Source organism: Macrobrachium nipponense, chromosome 8 (genome assembly GCF_015104395.2).
Source record: "Macrobrachium nipponense isolate FS-2020 chromosome 8, ASM1510439v2, whole genome shotgun sequence".
Classification (NCBI taxonomy): Eukaryota; Metazoa; Arthropoda; class Malacostraca; order Decapoda; family Palaemonidae; genus Macrobrachium; species Macrobrachium nipponense.
Window position 1 is genome coordinate 113,390,860 of NC_087203.1, and position 20,000 is coordinate 113,410,859.

A 20,000-nucleotide genomic window follows, 5' to 3' on the forward strand; every position below is an offset into this window, starting at 1 on the left:
ATGAAGCTATTAAGTTTGGCTTTAAGGATCTACAGATATAGATATATTGTTTAGGTGGAAGGTAAACGAGGAAAAAGCTCAGCTGAAAAGTAACTCAGTCCAAATGGCAAAATATATAGAATTAGAGACTTCTGAATTTCTTGTGACCAGGATTCATGCAGCGCGACATAACCTCTATATACAAGAGGAGGTTTGTTTTCGTTTCGACAAATGGACCCAGATGATTGAAATTGGTCAGGAGGATGTTCATTAACGAGCATACAAGTAGGGCAAGTAGGTTTAGGGATTTGATGAAGTTCGTTAAGTAAGGGAGCAAAGGAAGAATCTTAACGATTGGATTAACGAGCAATAAACCAGCTTGATATCGTTGTAGTTGCTCTCCGTTGATTGAGCTGAGGAGCCGATTAGAAATTCTGGGTCGACCAGAGCGCCCCGCCGCTGTCAATAATGGACTTGTAAGAAGACTTCCTAACCCTTCTCTCCTCTCCCACCCAACCCTCCTCCCCTCCGCCTCCCCCTCCCCTCCCCTCCCCGAAGCCCCCCGTTCATCATACACAATACAAATTTAAAGTTACGTCAGGTTCCAGAAGTTATTTTTTTATTTTTTTTCTATTTGAAAGCATACCGCCTTTTTTTTTTTTTTTTTTTTTTTTTTTTTTTTTTTTTTTTGTCCTTCCATGTCACAGTTATATGAAGGTGGTTAAACCCACAAGTTGGATCTCTCTCTCTCTCTCTCTTTCTCTCTCTCTCTCTCTCTCTCTCTCTCTCTCTCTCTCTCTCTCAAAAGAAAGTTCCCTCTCTCAGCATAAGTAAGGTAAGTTGTAACAAACATGCGGGGGGAGACTTTGGGGGTCTCTCTCTCTCTCTCTCTCTCTCTCTCTCTCTCTCTCTCTCTCTCTCTCTCAGGTAAGCTGTAATAAACATGCGGGAGGGAGGGTCCTGGGGTGGGGGTCCGTGTATGAGACATCTGACCACCTGCTTAGCTCACAAACGCCCCTCTACTTTATAAATAAAGTCATCCCGTCGAGAGGAGAACAGAAGAAGGAAGAACAGAAGAAGAACATTACGAATTCTGGTGGGGGGATCATCCTGCGCCCTTTGATTTACTGAGTCCAGAGTGTACTTAACATTTACAAGAAGTGACATGAAACTTAAATCGGAATGATGCACGGCGTACACGGCCGGAGTGTAACCAGGATATAACTCAAGGGTCGATTTCGGCATGTTTCAATCTCTCTCTCTCTCTCTCTCTCTCTCTCTCTCTCACCTTTCCATAAGCCTCCCCTACAATGTCTCTCTATTCGTTAACTGTTTGAATACTTTTATTGTTCCAGTCTTCGATGTGCCTGGGTATATTCTACCAAGCGTTTATTCCAGTTTAGTTTTCGAGATAGGATTTATTTCTGTATTCAGATCGATGAAGGAACGAGATTTTTATATTTATACATCTTTCGAATGCAAAGTAATGCTAAAGTTCATTATTACTGGTGGAACATAAAGAAAAATTAAGGAATACTAGATAGAACACCGTTGATAAAATAGTGTCAAGAAGGGATAATAACAGGAAGTGATTGCATTAAATTAAATTAAAGCAGAATGACAAGAATTACAATTACTTTTGTAAGAGAGAAAGACTTGAAGAATGTTTTTTTTAGAAAATCTGTGATAACTTTGTATCGAGAACTGATGACATGAAAAGGCAACGTTAAAATGAGATCAATGACAAAATCAGATTGCTTCAGGTAACTGAATGTAAAAGAGTTATTATAACTTGTGAGAGGATAAATTTAGTTTTTGTGGTTCATTGATTTTCCGCGGATGTATATTCATATAGATGACTGAGGATTCTTATAATGTATTTAATGGGAGATTATGAAGAAATGTATATTACTGTACCTTTTTAAATTTTGGTATGAACTTCCTCCGTTTATGTATCTAGTCAGAACTGGGATGTTTGGCAGTGAAGGACCTTTGGAAAAACAAAGCGATGAAGTAATCAGATAGGGCTCATTGTAACCATAATCACCGAGTTAAAAGTATATATTAACGGGGGAGGGAGGCGCGAGGAGTGGGGGGAGATTTTAGCGCCATGTATGGGTTTTGAGGCGGGGGGGAGGGGGAGGGGGTTTGTTAGGGGTGGGGGAGGGGAAAGTGTACCCCATATTACCACAACACCATAAATCAAAGACCGACGCCCATCTCGAAAGTGCGCCCACAAATCAAGAGTCCTCCTCTCATTTTTTTTTTTTCCTCCCTCTTTTTGATGGCTTCCATTTTTTTTTTTTCTGTTTCTTTTCTGTAGACTTCCTCCCTCATTGTAGCATTAAAAGGATAGAAATATACGATGATGCAGAGCCTCCCCACCTCCCCTCCCCCGCCCCGTTCCCATTCCCCCTTCCCCCCCCGTTCTCAAATCATCCCCCTTCTCCGCATTTTTTCCATGTGGCGAAACTTGCATATACACAAGTGAATGTTTTCGTAATACAAATAATAACTATATATTCCCATTCATCTTGAGATGCAAGTCGTATGGCTGTGAAACTTATATAATTTTATTCAAATTAGTATTCACTTGAATTATTTTTTCTTTATTCTTAGGTTGAAAATTAGACAACTTACATAGATTGTTAACATGCAAATTTTTTTATTAGTGTATTGAATAATATTTAATCCACTTAGATTATCTAGTTAACAGCTTATTTTTATTATTAGTGCATTGAAAATTAGATAATTCACTTATATTATTAACAGGCAATTATTTTTATTATTGTTAATGTAATAAAAGTTAGGTTATTCTTAGATCGTTAACAGCAGTTTTTTTGTCATTAGTGTAGTTTTTCTAAAGCAATCTGGTTCTCATCTATCAAAGAAACGTGTTTTTCGTAATCATTTACTTATGTATGCCACTTTTATATACTATGGGGGGGGGGCTGCCGGGGGGGTGGATACACCCCAGTTGGACGACGTAGGCATACAGGCTAATGTCTGTGTGTTAACAAAAAATAAGTATATATATATAAGAAAAGTCACCGACTTCTCGGGTAGCAGAATAATTTTGGCTTTCGGATGGAGATCATCGTTAGGGTTAAAACATAACGGTTGAGGTTCTCTCTCTCTCTCTCTCTCTCTCTCTCTCTCTCTCTCTCTCTCTCTCTCTCTCTCTCTCTCTCAGTTCTGTGGCCGCGAAAGCAAATTTCCTCTTTGCTGTTTCCTCCATGATTACTCTCTCTCTCTCTCTCTCTCTCTCTCTCTCTCTCTCTCTCTCTCTCACGATGTGATGTGTGCTTTCAGATAAGCTATGCATCGTATTCCATCTCTTATCAGCTTATCATTAAAACCTTATAGAACTAACATTCTCTCTCTTATTGTATTCTGTTCTTGCTTTCAGACTAGAAGTTAATTGTATCTCAGGTGCTTATCAGCTTATTATTATAAAACTGACTGCTCTCTCTCTCTCTCTCTCTCTCTCTCTCTCTCTCTCTCTCTCTCTCTCTCTCTCTCTGTAGTGTGTGCATTTAGATAAGTTCATTGTATCTCAAGTGCGTACCAGCTTGCTATTATAAAACTGACATCACTCTCTCTCTCTCTCTCTCTCTCTCTCTCTCTCGTTGTATGTGCGTGTGCATTCACATAAAGTAATCATCGTATTTTAAGTCATATCAGCTTATAATTTTAGAACAGACTGTCTCTTTACACTTACAATTCTTAGGCATTGTTCTTTGACACTCAAATACTGCTAATGAATACCGTTGTCGTATTTGCAGACCTAATTTCAATATGAATGGGACAAAGAACCTGCAAATTCCCGCACTGTGAACGAACAGTAATGCCTGCTCCTAGAGATAAGTGAGCAGCACACGATGTCTCCTTGAATGGGGCTAACAAGTCTTTTTGAGACATCCTAATCCTCGTTACTCGTTTCTTCAAATCTTCAGCTGAAAGCCCTTATATGGACAGTCGACAAACTGGGAAATTACCCTGCAGAGAGAGAGAGAGAGAGAGAGAGAGAGAGAGATACCTCTCTCAGTTGCTCTGCGTTTGAGTCTCTCTTTCTTCATAATTGAAGGAAAATCAATATCATAGATGGTGAAGAGATATCTACATTAAAAACGAGAGAGAGAGAGAGAGAGAGAGAGAGAGAGAGAGAGAGAGAGAGAGAGAGAAATGCCTCTCTCAATTGCTCTGTTTTACAGAGGTAGGCGGTCAAGCGGTTTCTAAATTAAAAACAATTACTGTGAGAGAGAGAGAGTGTTTTTCAGAACATCTGATCATCTGCCTTAATAGTGTTGATGAAGTCACGTAGGAAAAACAAGGGAGTTCACTTTTGAGGGTCCTACACAACACGATGATACCATGTTCTGGGGATTCCCATTAGTCCCTTTAAGAACACGCTTACAGTGTTTACCTAGATCCTTGGCTCTCTCTCTCTCTCTCTCTCTCTCTCTCTCTCTCTCTCTCTCTCTCTCTCTCTCTCTCTCTGTAGTGTGTGCATTCAGATAAGAAGTTCATTGTATCTCAAACGCTTATTAGCTTGCTATTATAAAACTGACATCTCTCTCTCTCTCTCTCTCTCTCTCTCTCTCGTGCTTGCCAGCTTGCTATTATAAAACTGACATGTCTCTCTCTCTCTCTCCTCTCTCTCGCTCGCTTCAGACACACGCATACACGCACACACATATTTACAAAGATAGATAGAGATACTTGCACTGTTACTTGTGTATGTTTGTTTACTAGTGTTGCTTTTTTTATCTGAATTCTTCTCTTAGGTCAAAGTCTCTCTCTCTCTCTCTATTTTCTAATTTCAAAGAATCCGAATTCCTAGAAAACAACAGCTAATCAACATCTCGATAGTGAGAGGTTTACACACACAGACGCAACGCGCCGTAATTCTCTCGTCTTTTCAAATTACAGTGCAAGAAAATTTATCGCAGTATTTTATACTTATATAAATATGTAATTACTGGGGAGAGAGCCGCGAATGTCAAAGTCGGTTAATTTATTTGTGTTTATTGTGACAGTGCTCCGTTTGCTGTTATTTGAGAAATTAAAATTTTCCGATGGGAAAAATTCTATTTGATATAAATAACTTTGTTAATTTTTTAAGAATTTAATCAACAAAGTCACGCTTTTGTAGAGGAATTAACGAGATGAAATATGAGTTAATGGTTCAATAAGCTCGCGCACTACAGTTTGCTGATTAAGCTTGTTCCGTGTCTGAGAATATATGTATGTATGTATTTATGTATCTGGTGCTGACTTTTCACAATTTAAGCAGATTTTCTTCACTACTGATGTGTCAACCAAAGTTTCCCCAAAGGTACGTAGGTTCAAGTGTGGTCATTGTGGCTATTACAGTTGGATATGTAACTAGTAAAAAAGTGACCGGTAGATTATATATATACATACATACACACATATATAATATATATATATATATATATTAATATATATATATCTATATATATATATATATATGTGTGTGTGTGTGTGTGTGTGTGTATGTGTATGTGTGTGTATATATATATATATATATATATATATATATATATATATATATATACACGTATATAGGGTCGCTCGTAAATCATTCATTTCCCTTGTATTGTGACCGTTGTTAGGCAGACGACATCTGCCGTTGCAGCAGGAGACGTCATCGGGGTCCCTAATAGGGGTCCTGCTTTTCCTACCCCTTTATTAGATTGAGGGGCGAAGGGCCCCCCCCCCCCCCCCCCCCGCCCCCCCCCCCCCCCCCTCCCGTCGTTGTGGAAGCCTACATGGAGCTCTCCCCGTCTGCAAAACTTCCATCATAAATTCATACTTTTTTGTTGGGGGGAAGTGCAGTGATTTTTTATTGTAATGGTTTTTTTTATATATATATGATTATATTTAAATTTATACTTCCTATATCGTATTGCTACGCAGAAGGATTTATTTATTCATTAACTTTTACCTGACAGAGCCAGGGAGATGTCTAGTTTAAGTAACACTCAATTCATGATAAGTTTCCAGTAAATCTTTATTTTTTTCTCCCTCTTCGTGATATATCTAATCTTGCCTCTCTGATGACCGATACAAAGAGGGAGTCATGTTATTCTATAACCCTGGAAGCTTGAAGTGGTTCTTGCGATTGTAAACAGTTTGATATGTTGACTTTCAATTATCCCAACCAGAGTTTTTTTTCTCTCTCTCTTTCATAACTTAGTAACATGGCGTTTTGTTTGGTATGTTGGTAATATGAGATTTATGTTTTATTAATTTTTGGTTAAGTGGATCGTTATATTATCAGCGTAGGCAGGCGGTAATGTTCGTATTTATATCTATGAGGCTGAAGTTTGTTTTCAGTTTGGTGAAGAGATCATTTGGAGAAAGTCTGTTGTTAGTTGATGAAACAAACGTTATTATTGAAGAGTGAAGTATTGTGGAGTGTCATCTCTTAATCGATTAAAAATACGATTCGATCTTTCGATTTTGATGACCCTGCCCACTGCATTTTTTTTTTATTTTTTTTTTTTTGTCTGTTTGTCATAATGAACATCATTACCAGCCTTCCAATCAGTGTCCGGTATTTCAAATTTGGCGGCGGGAAAGTGGATGAGGGGGAAGGGGAAGGGGAATTGCACCCCCCCCTTCTCCCCCACCTCCCCACCCCTACCACCCCCATCCATCGCGAATGTGAAAAATGGTCCGAGGTTGGTTACTGAAAATCCCTTAACTTTTCTCCTCTTGTGGGGATTATCTGACGGGGCAATGGATCAGCGTGGTGAGATATGTAATGAAAAAGGCCGCCATAATTTACAGAACAAGGAAATTCATATGATTTACGAGCGTGTCACTTCCACTTCAGTAACTTAGAGATAAAACTGTGTCTGCTCGTATATTAAGGCCCAACCCCCTCCCCCCTTACCCTCTACCCCCGCCCTCCGTCGTCCGCAGTACTACCTCTCTCCTCCCTCATTTTTGTCCCTTCTTTCCCCCCTCCCCCCCTTCCCTGTCCTTACCTCCGCTACTACTCTGTCCTTTCCACTTCCCTTACTACCACTCCCCCTCCCAACTTCCTATCCTCTCTTCCGCCCCCTCCCTACCCCTACCTTCGCTACTCTATCCCTTTCACTTCCCTCCCCCCTCCTCTCCCCATCTATTCCCCCGCCCACTCTCCTCATCTTTCACCCTCATCCACTTCTCATCCCTTCTTCCCCCTCCACTACCTACCTCTACCCTGTCTTTTCCACTTTCCCCTCTGCCCCTCTGGCCTCACCCCCCCCACCCCAACCCCACCCCCACTGACTTTTCACCTTTTATCTACATGTTCTCTTGTTTTTTTTTTTCTATAGTGTTAAAGATACAAATGGATATTGTGCAGGCTTCTACAGCTCGTGTCTGTTTTGGCTGAACCATCATGATAATGATAATGATGGTGATGATGATGATGGGAAGGCCACCTGGACGCCCTTGGGGAGAGATTGTTACCATGCCTGTGCGGGCGGCGAGGCCCTTTGGACGTTTGGTTGTTGGGTTGAGAATAATTCCTTTTGTAGGGCCACTGGAGATGTTTAATATGCCTCTTAAAGCAGACCGCATGTTTCGTTTAAATTCTTGAAATATATATTTCAAGAATTATTCAATCATTGAATGTAAATGATTGAATAATTACCCTTAGGTATTTAAAAAAAAAATTGTGATTCCTAAGTGATTAAATAACTTCTCACCCTTGAATATCTAATAAATTTTTTCGTGGTTAATAAATGATTGAATGATTACTTATTTTGGCGTTGCTTTGGACGTTAGTCACAGCAGCACGCCCTTTGTTAAGTGTCTTTTTTTTTTCCTGCGTCGTGTCCTCGTGCAATATCCCTTCAGGAGCCAACCATGACGATTAGTTTTCCAAATTGTTATTTGTTCTCACTCTCATTATTATCATTACCCAGGTGATGATAACCTTCGGATGTTGTAACCGCCTTGGCCGGCCTCTTTTTTTGTCGTTTTTGTCGCTGTCGTGGGGCTACTCACTCTACTTCAGCAGCGCCTCCGTCGTCTAGGTGATCGAGGACCAACTCTCTCTCTCTCTCTCTCTCTCTCTCTCTCTCTCTCTCCAGCGGCGCCTCCTTCTTCGTCGTGGTCGAGGACCAACTCCTCTCTCTCTCTCTCTGTCTCTCTCTCTTCTCTCTCTCTCTCTCAGTGCCTCCGTCGTCGTCGTCGTGGACCAACCCTCTCTGTCTCTTTCTCTCTCTCCCTCCAGCAGCGCCTCCGTCGTACCCGTGGACCATCTCTCTCTCACTCTCTCAGCAGCGTCGTCTCCGTCGTCGTTCGTCGTCGTCGTCTTCGCCGTTTTGAATTCGGGCGGCGTGATTCCCCTCCCCCAGCAGCACCAGCAGCAGTAGGAGCAGCAGCGGCGGCGGCGTTTGACTCCTCCCTAATGCAAGCCACATTTCATTTCTGCTTCATTTATCACGTCATTCCGATTCGTATTTTTCTTGTTCGTCGTATGATTTAGAAAGCAATAAGTTTGAGAAAGTAGAGGTCGCGAGGAAAAACAACAGACTCAAGAAAACCAAGGTCCTCCTCCGCCTCCTCCTCCTCCGCCTCCTCCTCCTCCCTCCTCCTCTAGACTTTGACTAAACTGAATCTCATGTTTGGAGAAATATACTTTTTAAGGGCCGTGTATGGCTGGCGTCTTTCGGAGCATCCTGTGGGTGCCTGCTTCGCCCCCCCCCCCCCGCCACCTTTCCCGCCAACCCCCCCCCCCCTCCCTTTTTTTTTTTACTCGGTTATTGTTTGATTTACGACACTTACGATACTTTTTAAAATCGATCTCCTTCTGCTGCGTCAGTCGGAACTTCCTCGTTGGTTAATGAAGTAATATTTTTTTTTCGTTATTGCTGATTAACAATATTTATATTTTGGTTTACAATACTCACGATACTTTTTTTAATCGTTCTCTTTCCTCTGCGTCAGTGGGAACTTCCTCGTAGATTAATGAAGTAATAATTAATTAGTTATTGCTGATTTACGATATTTATTGTTTGGTTTACAATACTTACGATCATTTTTTTTAAATCGAACTCATTCTTCTACGTCAGTCGGAACTTCCTCGTAGATTAATGAAATGATAATATTTTTTAGTTATTACTGATTTACGATATTTATTGTTTGCTTTACGATATTTACGATACTTTTTTTAAATCGATCTCTTTCTTCTGCGTTAGTCGGAACTTCCTCCTAGATTAATGAAGTAATATTTTTTAGTTATTGCTGATTTACGATATTTATTGTTTGGTTTACGATACTTACGATAGTTTTTTTTTTAATCGATCTCTCTCTTCTGCGTTAATCGGAACTTCCTCCTAGATTAATGAAGTAATATTTTTTTAGTTTTTGCTGATTTACAATATTTATTGTTTGGCTTACAGTACTTACGGTACTTTTTTTAAAATCGATCTCTTTCTTCCGCGCCAGTCGGAACTTTCCGTAGATTAATGAAAGTAATTTTTTCGTTATTGCTGATTTACGATACTTACGATACTTTTTTTCTAATCGATCTCTTTCGGTTTGTCAATCGGAACTTGTTTTTATATTTATGATGAAAGAATTCGGGTAAAAAAGTAGTTCATGAAGTGGGTACCTGACCCTTTTTTTTAACTTCCCTATTGGTAATTTACGACACTTACGATACAATTTTTTTAATCGTTCTCTTTCTGCGTCAATCGTAACTTCCTCTTGTATTTGTGGAGTAAGAGTTCGGGGTAAAAATAAGTCACATCTTTATATTTTCGAATTATGAGGTCATCTTTATATTTTCGAATCATGAGGTAATCTTAGTATTTTCGAATTATGAGGTCATCTTTGTATTTTGGAATTAAGAGGTAATCTTTATATTTTTGAATTAAGATGTAATCTCTATATTTTCGAGTTAAGAGGTAATCTTTACATTTTCGAATTGAAAGGTAATCTTTATATTTTCGAATTATGAGGTAATCTTTTTATTTTCGAATTAAGAGGTAATCTTTATATTTTCGAATTAAAAGGTATATAATCTTTATATTTTCGAATTAAGAAGTAATCTTTGTATTTTCGAATTAAGAGGTAATCTTTATATTTTCGAATTATGAGGTAATCTTTATATTTTCGAATTAAGATGTAATCTCTATATTTTCGAATTATGAGGTAATCTTTGTATTTTCGAATTTTGAGGTAATCTTTGTATTTTCGAATTTTGAGGTAATCTTTATATTTTGGAATTAAGAGGTAACCTGGGACGTATTTTATCCGAGGTGTATTTTAATGTAAACGGAAATAACAAGGTGTATTTTGAATGTTTATCCTCTATGAATAACAATGATATTAAGGAAAGGAATATTTAAATTGACGCAGAAACTGATAAAGACCTATGAGCATTTATACTAACGCCATCAGCGTATTTCCATACATGTCATTCATCGTAAACTTGAAACGGAAAATTAAAGTCTCCACAACAGATCAAGTTGGCGAAAGCTACCTGTGTTTAGCAATATACTACATATTACACTACTATGGACTTTATTTTCCCGTTGAAAGATCACGAGAAAGTGATGATATACCAGATAAACTTGAATATTATGAATACGCCGAGTCACTATAATAATGAGTTCAAATGAAAATTGAGTTGAGAGCAGAATCATTCAATTATTTCCCTCTTGTTATGAATTGGAGAACCCCAGGGTTATAAAGTTGACATGATGAGGGCGTTAGTTGCCACATTGTCTCCTTAACTCCAAAGGTCATATAATCATTATAACCTTCCTCTCAGTTGTTCTAAAAAAAAGTTTTTTTCTTTTTGTGTGAAAAAGAAGGACCCGCCCCCTTCCTAGATCTATACGGAAGGGCGGTTTGAGAAGGCTTTAAAGAAAATATATAAGAAAATAGGAGAATGGGATATGAGTCTTGAAAAAAAGAGAGAAAGGCTTAACCACTTTTGTGCAAAGAGAAAAAGAGAGGAGAGAGGGGGGAAAAAAAAAAAAAAAAAAAAACAGAAATTTTTGTGCTGCAACCTTATGATAGGATCAGGAAACAGCGGCCATAAATTGTCGTGCTTCTCTTGATAACTCGGACTCGCGACGGCCCGAAAATTGGACTTGTGATGAGGGATTGCTGCCCCCCACCCCCACCCCCACCCTCACCCCCATCCCATATCCCCCCTTCCTTCCTCCTCCTCTCCCCCACTACCACCACCACCACCCTTCCAATCTCACCCGCCTACCACCCCCATAATCCCCTCCTCCCCTCCTCGTTCTCTGTCCTCGTTTCCCCTCGACCCCAACAGCCCTTCTTACCCTTTCTCCCCCCTCCCCCCATTTCTTTTCCCAGAAACCGCCTCCCCTCCCCCTCCCCCCATTTCGTTTTCCCCTCATCCCTTCTCCCTCTCTCGCCCTCTCTCTCTCTCTCCAAACTCGGCTCAGCTTTTACTACCGCTACCCCCCCCCCCCCCCCCATCCATCCTCCATCTTCCCCTCTCCTCCTCCCCAAATACAGCATGCTAACACACAGTCGCACGCACACACGCACGCACGTTGACACACGCAAGCAAACACCGGTATGAAAGCGCTCTTCCATGCAAGCACATAAAAAGAGATGTGAAATCTTCATTGCGTGTCACATTTCATAATGTAATCTTTCCTTATGCTTGTTTATTTCGCCTTCATTAAGGAGCCTAATGAAAAACTACTCTCTCTCTCTCTCTCTCTCTCTCTCTCTCTCTCTCTCTCTCTTTAAGATGACATGTCCAAATTGCGTCCTTATTAATGTGTTTCAAGGAGCTGGTTTTAATTAAGTAATTATATTCAAATGTATTAAACCACATTTCATTAATTAGTGGTCTTGAATGAAATGTAATTTTGATTTTACGTTAGCAGGATAAGAATATGTTTCTCTCAGAGTTATTCTGTATTTTTTTTTATACAGTGAGCTGTATTGCTCTGTATATAATTCGCCCGGTGAAAAATATCCACTTTGGGAATAGGTATACACGTGAGAGGCCCAACACGCACACTTACATACATACATACATACATACATACATACACGTGTGCATGAATACTTAGAAACTATGTATATATATATATATATATATATATATATATATATATATATATATATATATATATATATATATATATATACACATACATATACATATACATATACACACACGAGAGTGAGAGAGAGAGAGAGAGAGAAGAGAGAGAGAGAGAGAGAGAGAGGAGAGAGACGAGAGAGAGAGAGAGAGAGAGAGAGAGAGAGAGAGAGAGAGAGAGGACAATTTTAAAAATATACAATGAGGTCCCACTGTAATCGTACCAAGAAAGAAAAGTCGGGAAAAATAAAAGAATTATGCATTTTTTTTCAACACAATTAAAATTATACGTGCAAAACAATAATGAATTCAAAGAGAGGCGTCCTTCAAATCTACAAGAGTTTGTACAATACGCTGCGTGGAAATTTCAGAAAAAGGTAAACAATTGAAAACTCTTCTCTAGGCCTCCCCTGTAATTTATCACTTGCCACGCTGGTCCCTATACGTTAAAAACTACTATTTGTTTACGTTTGACGTCTTGGAATGCCCCAAAGTACCCCGAAAGATAAGAATGGGCGGAAAAGCATATGTTCGTCAGTATGACGGAAGTCTTCCGTGTTTAAAAAAATAAATAAATAAAAATAAAAAAGTTTTAAACTTTGGTTTCAATCAGGTTTTTTTATCGTGTTTTGGTTGTGCGGTTTAATATTCCACCCATTTTTTTTTATAAAAAGCATATGTTCGTCAGCATGACGGAACTCTTCCATGTTTAAAAAATAAATTAATTAATAGATAGATAAAAATAAAAGTTGGAAACTATGGTTTCATTCGTTTTTTTTTATCATTTTGTGGCTTTATGGTTTAATATTCTACCCTTTTTATGATTATCAGTTTATGCACAAATGCGATGTATAGACATCACGACGAACTGTACATTGATAAATGTAACGGCTGTACAGTAGACGATTATCTGTAAAATGGATGGTTCTGTAATTATTTTTATTATATTTTTAAAAGAAGATAAACCTTACTGATATGGAACAATCCCTCAAGGGCGCCTTTGACTTGAAATTCAAGCTTTCAAATATGGTCTTCAGTAGAAAGGAATAACAGATGATAGGAGACACAATAATGGGAAATATAGATAAAAATGTAAATTAAATTTTAAGAAGGACAGTGAGGATTGTTATCGGGTATTAATATCTTGCATCTTCTCTTGCACTTTTATCAATGTACATTACATAGAAACGCTATGAACATCACTTGTTTGGTGTTTACTCAGCTAACCTGAAATGATTTAGGTGATTTAAAATTATTTTTAAGTTTCACTGGCATAAGCAGATAGCAGCCCTAAGAGACAAGATCTTCGCTTAAAAACAACCGCTGCGTGATTGGTTACCCCTCAAAACGAAACTTCTTTTAACATATATATATCACCTCTCCGAAACGCATTGCTGCTATATGGAAGCGTTAGTCAGACACACAGATTTATTTGATGAACCTCCGAGGTGAAATATATGACTGTCTCGGTATATACGGCATTAGATTCATTTATCTTTTGTCTACGCGACTGAAGCTCGTGACAAAGTGTTTAGCTTTGTCTCCTTTACAGTGAAAAAGTGCTTTTTTTTTTTTTTTTTTTTTTTTCTAAGTTTAACGCAAAGAGCAGAATTTAATATCGTGCCTTTGCTTGCCCTTGTTACCGAAATGTAGTTGAAGACGTCGGGCTAAGGAAAGACAGGTTATATATATATATATATATATATATATATATATATATATATATATATATATATATATATATATATATAATATATATATATATAAGCCTGGTTGGGATAGGATGGGAGGGGTATGGGATGGGAATGGGTGGGCCCACTGTGGTTTTGGTATTGGAGGCCTATAGGCGAGGAAATGCCTACTGTAGCACAGTTGTTGCCCTTGTGTCCTCATGATAGCCTTCATCCCGAGGGAGTCTTTAGAATAACCATCTACAAACAACCAGCATTGTTCCCAGTCTCTCTCTCTCTCTCTCTCTCTCTCTGTCAGCAGGCTTTATATCAAATTAAGAACCGATGAAATTATCATAGGCAAATATACATAAGTCATTTCTGTGGGCTTGTTCCGTATGAATAGGGTTCCTCTTCTAAATAATAGTAATAATAATAACAATAATAATGATAATAATGATAAAAATGTGTCACCCAAATGATCATAAGGACACAGCCAACAAGTTTTGAGTTTCATGATCTTCCTAATTACAGAATTAGCTCTCATTATTACCCAGGATATAGAACTAAATATATACAGTTCTATTTCCCCAGTGTTGAGCAGTTGCCGGACTTTTTAAAGAGTTACCATCGCCAAGGGAGGAGTGGGAAGGGATGGGGGCGGGGGGTGGGGGGTTATGTCTCCTTGACTCCCTTGTAGGCCTATACTGCGACGACGACGATGTCAGTATCTGGCTTCCGCGGGGTCTCGGGTGTGGAGGGGGGTCGGAGGGTATTTAGGGGAGGGGGAGGGGGGGAGAGGAGAGGAGGATGTCGATGCCAGCGGTGTCTGGAAATGAATGGCGATGATATATACTTTCGTTATTATTCTCTCTCTATATGAATGATGTTTAATGTATATAGGCGTCATTACACATTCGTCGTACTTTATCCCAGTAAATTTTTTTTCCGTAAGCTGAGACGTACCTAAAAAAAAAAACGTAAAAAACGTAATTCTCGACGTTTTGAAAAAAAGAACGTAATGCACTGAGAAATATGGACGGTATGACTTGAGTCGTGAAGGGGGGGAGAGTGGATCACTCTGAAGAGAGAGAGAGAGAGAGAGAGAGAGAGAGAGAGAGAGAGAGAGAATAATTATCCCCTACATCCCCTTCTTTGGCAAGGCAAAAAGGATTAAGAGGAAACTAGTGAATTGAGAAATTAATGTTTCCTTTTTTCTTTAACCCCCCTCCCCCCTTAGGTCGTCTTTTTGTTTAACCCCCTCCCCCCTCAGGTCTTGGATTTTTATTCAGGATCACTGTTGATATATTAGGGGTGTAAGGTGGGTAGGGGGGGAGGCCTACGGAAATGCACTGTTGGCCGTGAATGACTCAGAAACTGCTCTTTTTCAGAATTTCTTGACGTGGAAATAGAAGAGATATATTCCTTTTTATAGTTTCAAATGTGGCTGGTATGATCTGGATTTATATAAGAACAGTGAATAAAAGGCAGAAGAAGAATTAGAATGTCCATGGTTTCGAAGTTTGGGAAAAGTTGGTGAAAATTATTATATTGCAGTTGAAAGAATTACGGAAAAAACAACATTTAAACTGGTAGAAACATGGAGCTGAATTCGCGTACGTAAAAAAAATTAATGGATTTAAAGGCTATAAAAATGAAAAAGTTATTCATCATGTTAGATTTGCTAGTGGAGCTTAAGAGTATTAGAGCATTTTAAATAATGCAATACAGCAGCAATAATTAAATATACTTAATCTGTTTGAATGAGTTTATTCTAACCCCGAGTGTTCGGTCTTGACATTGAACAGAACTCTCTCAAGGCTTCCTCTTATAGATCAGAAACTCGAATCACGTGAAGGGGAAAATTTGGCCAAAACCAATGGGGGGAGTGGCCAGATTGGAAGACTCCTGGGGAGATTAGCCCCGTGGGGACAGAGAGAGAGAGAGAGAGAGAGAGAGAGGAGAGAGAGTGAGTGAGTCCGTCTGTAATTGTCTCCAGAGGACATGTGTACCAAGAGCCCAAATAAGAATGGGCGATATGAAGCATGTCAGAGGGCGTACGGAATCGAAGAGGATATAGGCAGGAAGGGGGAGGAGAAAAAAAAAAAAAGGTAACGAAGAGATATTATAGGCCTATGAGACTCTCTTTCCCACTGCCTAACACTACATTCGTCATGGGGAATGGGGAGGGTGGAGGAGGATAGACATGTACATCATATTCATTCAGGCGAGAGGAGTTTTCTGGTAATCTACAGCAAATGCTTTATAGAGAAGTCTCGTATTATTTCTTTCGGTTAAGTTTATTTCGCTGCCAGAGAAGCGTCGTCCTGTAGAAGCGTCCTGTATCGGTCTCAGCCTGTCGGCTGACATAATTGTCAGTTACCACTGTTTTTCGTGGGTAGGGGGGTTAGGGTGGGGAGGGGTAGGGCTTGGTTCGCCCTGATAATGGCGGTTGTGTATTCTCATGGAATGGCTTTGTCCGACTCATCACGCAACAGCGCGGCACAGTCTCTCTCTCTCTCTCTCTCTCTCTCTCTCTCTCTCTCTCTCTGTATAGGCCTAAAGACTGAAGCGTTTATTATCATTATTATCCTGTCTCGTACGTGCCATTTGACACCAGCTGAAAACGATATACTTTTAATTGCTCCATCGGGAATCGACGGGCCGTATTCGTATAATGATGGAACTCTTGCTTTCAAGTCTTTTGTGCATATTCAGTGACGTCAAGGACCCTTCGCCCCCCCCCCCTCCCCCTAGATTATAATTAACGAATAACATTACGTTATTACAAGGCCTTATGATATCACATATGGCGTACAGAACAACTTACACGAGAAAACGAACGTAATTTGTGACCCAATTGCTCAAATAATTAAATTTGATCTTGTCTCTTCAATAAAAACGACTATTTATTTTTTGTTGTTGTAGTTAACTGTAGTTGGTGTCTATAAAAAAAGAAATAGAACTCCTTACAGTTGACAGAGTCTCCTTAGGCCTAGAACATAATTTATGGCAGGAATTGTAATTACTTTATGGAACGCTAAATTACGGGCGGAAGCGAAAACCCACAGTCCTTTCTTACCTGCGTAATTAAATACAGGTAAGCTAAGAGACAGTCACACACACACACACACACACACACACAGTTGTCACTATCAGGTATAAGGCTTAATTTTTTTTTTCACTCTGGTAATTCCCATTATCAGGTATAGGTCATAAGTTTTATTTTTTTTACTCATATTAGGGTATAAGCAGTGATTGTAAATATTGAAATATTGAGGCAGATTTTGTAAGCGCAAATGTACTCACATACATGCATACAAACACACACACATATATACATATATATATATATATATATATATATATATATATATATATATATATATATGTGTGTGTGTGTGTGTGTGTGTGTGTGTGTGTGTGTGTATACGTATATATGTCTGCGTATGTCTGTTTCAGTGTATATGTTTGTGTTTTCTTGTCACTGAATCGAAATAAATGTACGTTTATGATTATGATGTAACTTTTCATTTTCTCTCTCTCTCTCTCTTCTTCTCTCTCTCTCTCTCTCTCTCTTACAACCCTCAATACGCAGCAACTTGCAGAAGAAAAAAAATTAGCAGTTTGTAACCGCAGGTGTCTTGGTGTCGCAAAGCCGCGCTCCTCCTCCTCCTCCTCCTCCTCCTCCTCCTCCTCCTCCTCCTCCTCCATGGCAAGTCACATAGCATCATCGTCGTCATCATCTCATCGAACCCTTTTTGTTTCATCCACCACCTGATGAACATGGCAAAACATGAGGTCATCATTTCAGAAATGTTTTTTTTTTTTTTCGTACTTGGCCGCCAACGCCGCTCAAAAAAAAAAAAAATAAATAAATAAATAAAATAAAATAAGACAGGAATATACCAGAATAGTGACATTAAGATAAAACGAAAGTCATCGCGGTTGTTGGGTAAGATCTGTGGTTTTGATCTCATCGTTATTTGATGTTGATTAAGATGTGGTTATTAGATATTCCTGGCTTTGCTTTTCAGTAATGACTCCTTCGACAAAGTCCAATAGTAGAGAATTTTCCTATTAATCAAGCACTCTGTTCCATTTTCAATCTGTTAATTTCTTACTGTGTTTTGTATAACTTAATACTCTCTCTCTCTCTCTTTAATGAATGTTCAAAATTTGTGTGATATTGTATGCCTATAAAATATTTATACGATGACGTTCATTAATTTTGTCATAAGTTAAAAAAAGTATCTAGTAATATTCTCTCTCTCTCTCTCTCTCTCTCTCTCTCTCTCTCTCTCTCTCTTTCTTTAATGAATATTCAAAATTTGTATGATATTGTATGCCTATAACAAATCATTGGAGGATGACGTCCATTAATTTTTTCGTAGGTAAATAAATAACTCAGAAAAAAAATATGCCCGCGAGGAAGTACATGACCTAGATAAGAAAATACATACTTGTGTGTGTGTGTGTGTGTGTGTGTGTTTTTTTTTTTCTTTTTTTTTCTAGAGCGTCGAATTAGCTATTATTCAGCTAACGGATTCGGTCTTTATCTGTCTCAATGTTGGCTTTGTAATGTTAGTATGATTTAGACAAGTTCTGATGACAATTATCTAGAGTAATAAATAAATATATATATATATATATATATATATATATATATATATATATATATATATATTATATATATATATATATTTGTATGTTACTTTTTACCTCTCAAGTTGTCTAATCTTCAACCTCAATTATTTCTTATAGAGTTTTCGTAAATATTTTTTTTTATTTACGAGGCCGAATTTTGATTGATTGATTGATTGATTTTTTTTTATTTTAGAGCCTGAGATTTGCATTTTGTTGTGAGGCCTTTTTCTGAATGATAGAAATGGCAGTAATTACTCTTCGTATGAGTTTTTTTATTGGAAAAGTTATTTTTTATATATAATTTTCGTATATCTCGTTGATTTGACACTATTGTTGTCATTACTAACTTTTACAGCTAACGCTACTATTGCTACTACTGTTAATAATTCTACTGTTATCACTCTCACTACTACAGTTATTTTACGTAATCCAAAAGACGTTATATCTTGGTACGTAGACTAACATTAAAATTACCCTTCACTTTATCCGCGCGTGTATATATCAGAAGTGTGAAAGTGTGAATTCACACTTGCACGACTGAATGTAAGTATACTTTTGTGTATATATAAGTGTTTTCGCCCAGTTAACACGTATTTTCCTTTTCGTGCTCAGTATTTTTATTTTATTTTTATTTTTTATTTTTTTTTTTACGTTACTTGAATTACGACCGAACTCGGGTTGTGTATAAAACAGCTTTTATCTTCCCTCGATCTGCCAGTAAGAGAGATGATGACGCCCACTACAAGGGGCGGTCTATGGCCAAGGTCGTCTCAATTAGTGGCCATGGCCTGGGTACTGCAGCTGAAGCTTAAGACCACCAGAAGCAAGGGATTACAAGTACTGATAATACATACATACGTTTAGACATACATGTGTGTGTATATATTTCATATACATATGTATATATATATATATATATATATATATATATATATATTATATATATATATCATATATAAATATATGTGTGTGGTTTTTTATTTCTGACTTCGTGGGAAGTAGATGCTTATTGATTTAATTAGCAGTGCTGGTAACTCTTCACTTATTATGCACTTTATTTTGCTTGCAACGTTGGTATTTTATCAGTATCTTTGTTTATATCATCATCTCGATGTATAAATTTCTTTTACCCTAGGTTCTTTTGCTGTTAAATTTTTATTGCGGGAGATGTTAGAATTCTCTAATTTGTCCTCTTAATTATTAGCAACTTGAGGATCTTTATCTATTTTGACCTACAGTGGGATTTGTTTCGTATATACTTAAAAACCTCCCTTAAGAATGACTTGCCAAGGAATCTAGGAATCTCGAATTGATCTAATCATGTGTTGTTACAGGCTTTACCTTGTTTCACTTGAACCCATGAGTTTATTTATTTATTTATTTATTTATTTTAAGTCTTTCACACTGTCAGAATTAATACAGCCAACCCCCACTAGAAAGGTGTTCAGATAGAATAATATTTTTAAGGAAAAACTTTATCTAGCCCTTTTTTTGACATTGCGAATGTTAAAATACATCTAACCCAATCTAGGACTATTTCGTGATTAAATAATATTATTTTTAAAAGGAAAACTGTT

The 20,000-nt window shown here is 38.1% G+C and overlaps 1 protein-coding gene across 7 annotated transcripts in view; it reads left to right on the forward strand.

The window, feature by feature from the left end:
- Window positions 1-20,000, forward strand: part of LOC135222961 (homeotic protein ultrabithorax-like) — a 1,489,261-nt gene that overhangs the window by 1,123,574 nt on the left and 345,687 nt on the right. The window lies entirely within an intron of this gene.